We start from the raw sequence: 6000 nt of genomic DNA, 5'->3' as shown, positions 1-6000 counted from the left end.
ACGTTGGGCTCCCCGCGTAGAGCCTGCTTCTCCCTCTGTCTATGTCTCTGCCTCTCTCTCTCTCTCTCTGTCTCTCATGAATACGTAAAATCTTTAAAATTTTTTTTTTTATTTTTATTCAGAGACAGGCAGAGACATAGGCAGGAGAAGAAGGCTCCCCACGGGAAGCCTGATGAAGAACTCAATCCCAGGACCCGGGGATCACCACCTGAGCCAAAGGCGGGTGCTCAACCACTGAGCCACCCGGGTAACCCAAGAACAAGCATTTGTTAAGCACTTTTTAAAAAGATTTATTTATTTATTTATTTATTTATTTATTTATTTATTTATTTATGAGACAGAGAGTTTGAGAGAGAGCATAAGCAGGGGGAGGGGCACAGGAAGAGAGAGAATCCCAAGCAACTCCCTGCTGAGTGTGGAGCCTGAGACAGGACTCGATTCCAGGACCCTGAGATCATGACCTGAGCCAAAATCAAGAGTGGGCCACCTAACTGACTGAGCCACTCAGACACCCCTAAGCACTTTTTGTATGCCAAGGAATATGCTGTATGTAGTATTATGTCTCAACAATCTTAGAAGATAGGTAATTTCTTGTCTCCAATTTTCAAATGAAAAAAACTAAGGTTTATCAAAAATGAAGCAATTTGCCCAAGGTCAAACTGCCAGGAAGTGCCCAAGTTTGGAATCAAGCTTAGATTTCTTTGACTCCAGAGTTTAAGCTGGTACTTAATGGCTGAACTAACCTCATCTACATGATTTTCTCTAAACACATCCCTAGTTCATTATGATTTCTTTGAAAACGCCATTTCTAATGACTACATTATTTTCACATTATGGATGTAGTATAATTTAATTCCCAAGTGTTGAATATTTCAGATATTCTCAATATATGCCATTATGAATGACATTTTGTTCTAAATCTAAATCAGCAAACTATAGCTTTGCAAGCCAAATCTGGCCCACCATCTATTTTTGTAAATAAAGTTTTATTGGAACACGGCCACATGCATTCATTTACATATTGCCTAAGGCTACTCTCTGCAGAGTTGAGTAGTTGTGACAGAGACTGTATGTCCTACAGAGCCACAAATATGTACAATCTGGTTCTTTACAGAAAACGTTGAGGGCACTTGGGTGGCTCAGTTGGTTAAGCGTCTGCCTTCAGCTGAGCACAGGATCCCAGGGTACTGGGGTTGAGCCCCACCTCGGGCTCCCTGCTCAGCAGAAAGCCAGCTTCTCCCCCTACTTGCTTATGCCTTCTCTCTTTCTCTGTCTCTGTGTCAAATAAACAAAATCTTTTAAAAAAGAGAAGGTTTGACAACCCATATTCTAAATATTTGTGTCACTGATTATATTTTAAGATAAACATATAGAATAAGAGTCGGGCTAAATTGCTTTCCAGAAAATTGGTCCTGAACAACTTTGCCACTAGCAGTTTATCTGAAGGGTCCATTTCCCATACCTTCCACCTTTGCCAGCACTGGCCTTTATGCAAAGAGATGCAAGGTATTCCACTGTTCTAGGCACCAGAGAGAGCAGTGACCAGAACGTGCAAGTCGGTGCCCTCATGGAGCTTGCAATATTCTAAAGGGGTGAGGACATATAAAAAAAAAAAACACCTGCCAAGTAAACCTATTATTTGTCAGACTGTAAATAAGGTGCTGCGCTGAAGACAAAAGTGGTAAAGAGAACAGTGACTCTGAGGAGGTTGACGTGGGGGGGCGGGGGGGGGGGCTCAAGGGGAGATCAACCACTTGTCACTGATAAGATGATATTGAGGCAGGGAATCCCTGGGTGGCTCAGCGGTTTAGCGCCTGCCTTTGGCCCAGGGCGTGATCCTGGAGTCCTGGGATTGAGTCCCTGCGTGGAGTCTGCTTCTCCCTCTGCCTGTGCCTCTGCCTCTCTCTGTTTCATGAATAAATAGATAAATAAAATATATTAAAAAAAAAAAAAAAGATGATATTGAGGCAGAGTGGAAGGAAGGGTATCCCGGATAGAGAAGAAAAATATACTGAACGTGGTGTTTTCAGAATTTACAGAGGAAGCTTTTCTTTTTCCTCCCCTCTACTCCCCTTCCCTCTTTCCTTTCCTTTCCTTTTTTCTCTTTTCTTTTTTCTTTTCTTTCTTTCCTCTTTCCTTTCCTTTCTTTTCTTTCTTTTTTTTTTTCTTTTTGGAAGTATATATATATTTTTTGGAAGTATTTTTAACTCCACAGTAGCATTGTGCAGTGGCATAACTTCATGGAGCCCGTAAGTCAGAAGTCATTTCTATTTCACTCTGAAGTCCCTCATTCTTGGGCAGCAGCAGCTGATTTGCTTCGAGATTAGGTTATGCTAAAGCTAAAACCGAAATTAGTTTTCATCTCCTAAGTAAACAGCAGCTGGCAGTACATTTGGGGGTGGAGAGCAGCCCGAATGAGCTGGGTAAAAGAAAAGAACCACCAGGGATTTTGTATTTTCTGGGGGAAGGACAGGCAGGGATCGGTGGCTGCAGGAGATACTGCACAAAACACGCTGGGGTGGGGTGTTTCCCTAAAGCACAAGAAACCCTGCTGTCATCTAAGCTACTTCCCCTTTTCTCATCCCTCTCATTCATTCAATCACCAAATCCTGTTACGTCCGCCTCAAGGAGAGCTCTTGATTTTGGAGCCTCATCTCGCTCCCCCTTATCGCTGCTGATCCGGGAGGGCTACTCGCCCCTTATAACTCCTCTCCAGCCTTCTTCCTTCCTGACCACATGGTCATCCAAAAGAAAGACTACATTTCCCGGCCTCCTTTGCCGCCGGCGTGGTCACGTGACCACGTCCCGACCTATCATATGTGACCAGATGATTGCGCGCAGTTTCCAGGTTGGGATCGTAAAGTGGCCGCTGTGGTGGAGAATTCGAAATAGGAAGGTCGAAGAGCACTGGGTTCTCAAACCTCTCGCGCACGATTCTAACCCCAGACTTCCAAAAAAAAAAAAAAAAAGATAGAAATGAACATCTTATTCTAGCACCGTCCTCAATGGCCACTTTATCATTTACATAGCAATGTGCCCAGATGGGGGCCTGCAAAAACATGTAAATATACAAGGATATTTGCTGCTGCACTATTGTAATTAAAAAGAAATAGCAGGGGCACCGGTCTGGCTCTTGATCTCCATATCCTTAGTGCAAGCCCCAACTTGGGCAAAGAGCTTCCGTTAAAAAAAATAGCAGGGGCACCTGGGTGGCTCAGTGCTTGAGCATCTGCCTTTGGCTCAGGTCATGATCCCAGGGTCCTGGGATCGAGGCCTGCATCGGGCTCCCTGCATGGAGCCTGCTCCTTCCTCTGCCTATGTCTCTGCCTCTCTCTGTGTGTCTCTCATGAATAAATAAATAAAATCTTTTAAAAAGGGGGAGGGGGGCTTGAGGAAGAAGCAAAGTGCCAAGCCGCACATAAAATTGTGATCCCAATTGGGGGAGGGGGAGATGGTGACATGCTTGTATATGCATATAGGAAAATGGAAAATTCTGGAATTTTATGAAATACCCAAGCGATCCCACCTAGGATGTGCGAAAGCACGTGGGGGGAAACTGACTTTTCCTACTCAGATAATTCAGAACTACTTGAGAGTGTAACCATAATCATAATTAATTTATTTTTTTTTCATAATTAATTTATAATGACCATGTTTAACGTGGGATGACCTAGACAGCCCTCCCTGCACCCCAAGTGGCACATGCTGAGATAGACTTTCCGGTTTGAGTGTGAATGAATTTGCACACCTACCTTGTGCAACTGAAATGGACCGTTCCTGCTTGTGATAGGGAACAGGAGGGCAATTGTCCGTCCTTCCGCACGTGGCCAGGAGAGGGCGCGCCAGAGTAGCCCAACCCGCCGAGGACCCGGGAGGCCCCCAGGGAACTATTCCTGAGCAAAAAAACCATTTGTTTTCAAAAGGCTGATAGGGGTCCCCACAGGGTGTTCACACTCGGTCTCCTCATAAGTAAACGACGTAATTGCAATTTAATTTCTTCCAAATTGCATGAACAATTAAAGAGAAATTACTCCCTTCGCTCTTTCTTTCTTTTTTTTTTTGCAATAGGCTCCTGGTAATTTCAGCAATTTAATGAAGTCCTCTGTGGGGGAAACAATTGGATTCCAATGACTTTCTCCCTGGAGCTCGACCCCTGGGTAGGATCTGCCTTCTCCATCTATTTTTGATTTACTGTGAATCTCCCAACATCTTAATGCATCGTTTTGCCTTTGTTGTCAGTTAATAAATAACCTCCTTCCTGACAATTAGGCATATAAATGTCTCTCTGTGGCCATCATGATTCATTTCTTCAAGTTCAAAAGGCAGAAAATAGAAAGCTTTTCTCTGGTTCCTCCCTTCCTCCCTTACAGTGCCTTCTACCATAATTGCTTCTCTGGTCATTCATTCTTTTGATCTCAGATCTACAAGTCTTTTAGCAATGCCTATTAGTATCAGGGAGGATGGAAATTAGTAACACCTGGCCCACCTTTCCTTCCTCCATTCTAGGCCCTGGGAAAAAAGGGGGGGGAGGGGTAGACAAAAACAAAAAACAAAAACCCTGCCCTATTTCCCAGACACCAAAAGATAGGAACACCCAAATGTCCGCAAATGAATGGATAAATAAAATGTGGCTAATCCATACCATGGAATATTATTCACCCATAAAAAGAACTGAAGTACTGATCCATACAACAGAGTGGTTAATCTCAAAAACATGTTAAGAGGCCAGACACATGTGGGAGGACTTCGTTTGTATGAAGTGTTCAGAATAGCCAAACCCACGAGACAGAACATAGATGAGTGATTGCCAGGTGTGAGCTAGAGGGGATAATGGGAAGGATTGCTTCCCCGGTACCCGAGTCTCCTTTTGGTGATGAAAATGTCTTAGAACTAGAGAGGGATGATGCTTGGAAAACATGAATGGCCCTAATGCCGCTGAGTTGTACGCTTTACAGTGGTTCACTAATGTGAATTTCACATCAGTTAGAAAAAAGCCTTGCCCTCAAAAGACTTTGCATCCTATTGGGAGTCGCTGAAAATAAAGAATATGTCACATGAGTTGAAGTCATGTAGGAGAGACAGACAAGTCAAGAAGTCATTTTATTCTAGTATAGGCAGTGTCCTGGCAGACACATGCTAAGCGAAGGAAGACATTCCAGATAACAATACTGTGCTGCAGAAGTTTCCAGCAGGCTCAGCTGGCATCCTAGTGTTGAGCCCCAGACCTAGCTAATGGCTACATGGCCTTGGGCAAGTCATGTATCTATGTATCTTTATTCATTTATTTTCATGAAATACATCGAATCTGCAGGGATGCTGGATGCTTCTGAGTCATTCTGTTCTATCTGCAGGTGTCCGTCTTCTCTGTCCATTTTCAAAGTCTTACATGCTATTTTAACCAGTCACAATTGGACAACTGTGTTGAGTGATGTTCCTCTGGGGACTCGGAGTGCACTCGGGTTTCTAAGTAGTAGGGCCTTCTTACCTGCAGGATATAAAGAGAGAAAATAGGAGGGAGATTTACTTGAGATTCTCACCTTCCTGATTTCTGCTGCTTTATGGGAGTCGGGGGCATTGGTTTGAGTGACCTGACCAGGAATCTCGAGCCACAGAGTAGACACTCAGAAGCCAATAAATAATCTTGGTCAGGATCCTCTGGAATGCCAACTCCCAATATTTAGTGACTCTGATGATATGGAAGCCTGTCCCCTACCCACCCTGGTGTTTATTCCTGGTTTATTCCAGGGGATCAAGGTGACACAATAAACAGTGGCTGCTTCTGGGGAAATTTTGTGGCTATTGGGGACACAGAGGTAGTTTATATTTACATACAAACAATATAAATTATATATAAATTTAATAAGGGCCCACCCTTTTTTAAAAAAGATTTTATTTAGGATCCCTGGGTGGCTCAGCGGTTTGGCGCCTGCCTTTGGCCCAGGGTGCGATCCTGTAGTCCCGGGATCGACTCCCACATCACGCTCCCGGCATGGAGCCTGC

General features: G+C 43.9%; 1 long non-coding RNA gene across 3 annotated transcripts in view; it reads right to left on the bottom strand.

The window, feature by feature from the left end:
- Positions 1 to 5087: 5087 nt before the first annotated feature.
- The window catches only part of LOC140638503 (uncharacterized), a 36585-nt gene continuing 35672 nt past the window's right edge, over positions 5088 to 6000 (bottom strand). For all 3 annotated transcript variants that reach the window (XR_012035533.1, XR_012035532.1, XR_012035534.1), the window contains one exon: positions 5088 to 5485. This is a non-coding gene — a long non-coding RNA (uncharacterized lncRNA). The remainder of the gene's footprint in view (positions 5486 to 6000) is intronic.

The sequence above is a fragment of the Canis lupus genome, chromosome 8 (assembly GCF_048164855.1).
Source record: "Canis lupus baileyi chromosome 8, mCanLup2.hap1, whole genome shotgun sequence".
In the NCBI taxonomy this organism is placed as follows: Eukaryota; Metazoa; Chordata; class Mammalia; order Carnivora; family Canidae; genus Canis; species Canis lupus.
The sequence above is the reverse complement of the archived record's forward strand: the minus strand, read 5'-3'. Positions and strand labels throughout refer to the sequence as shown.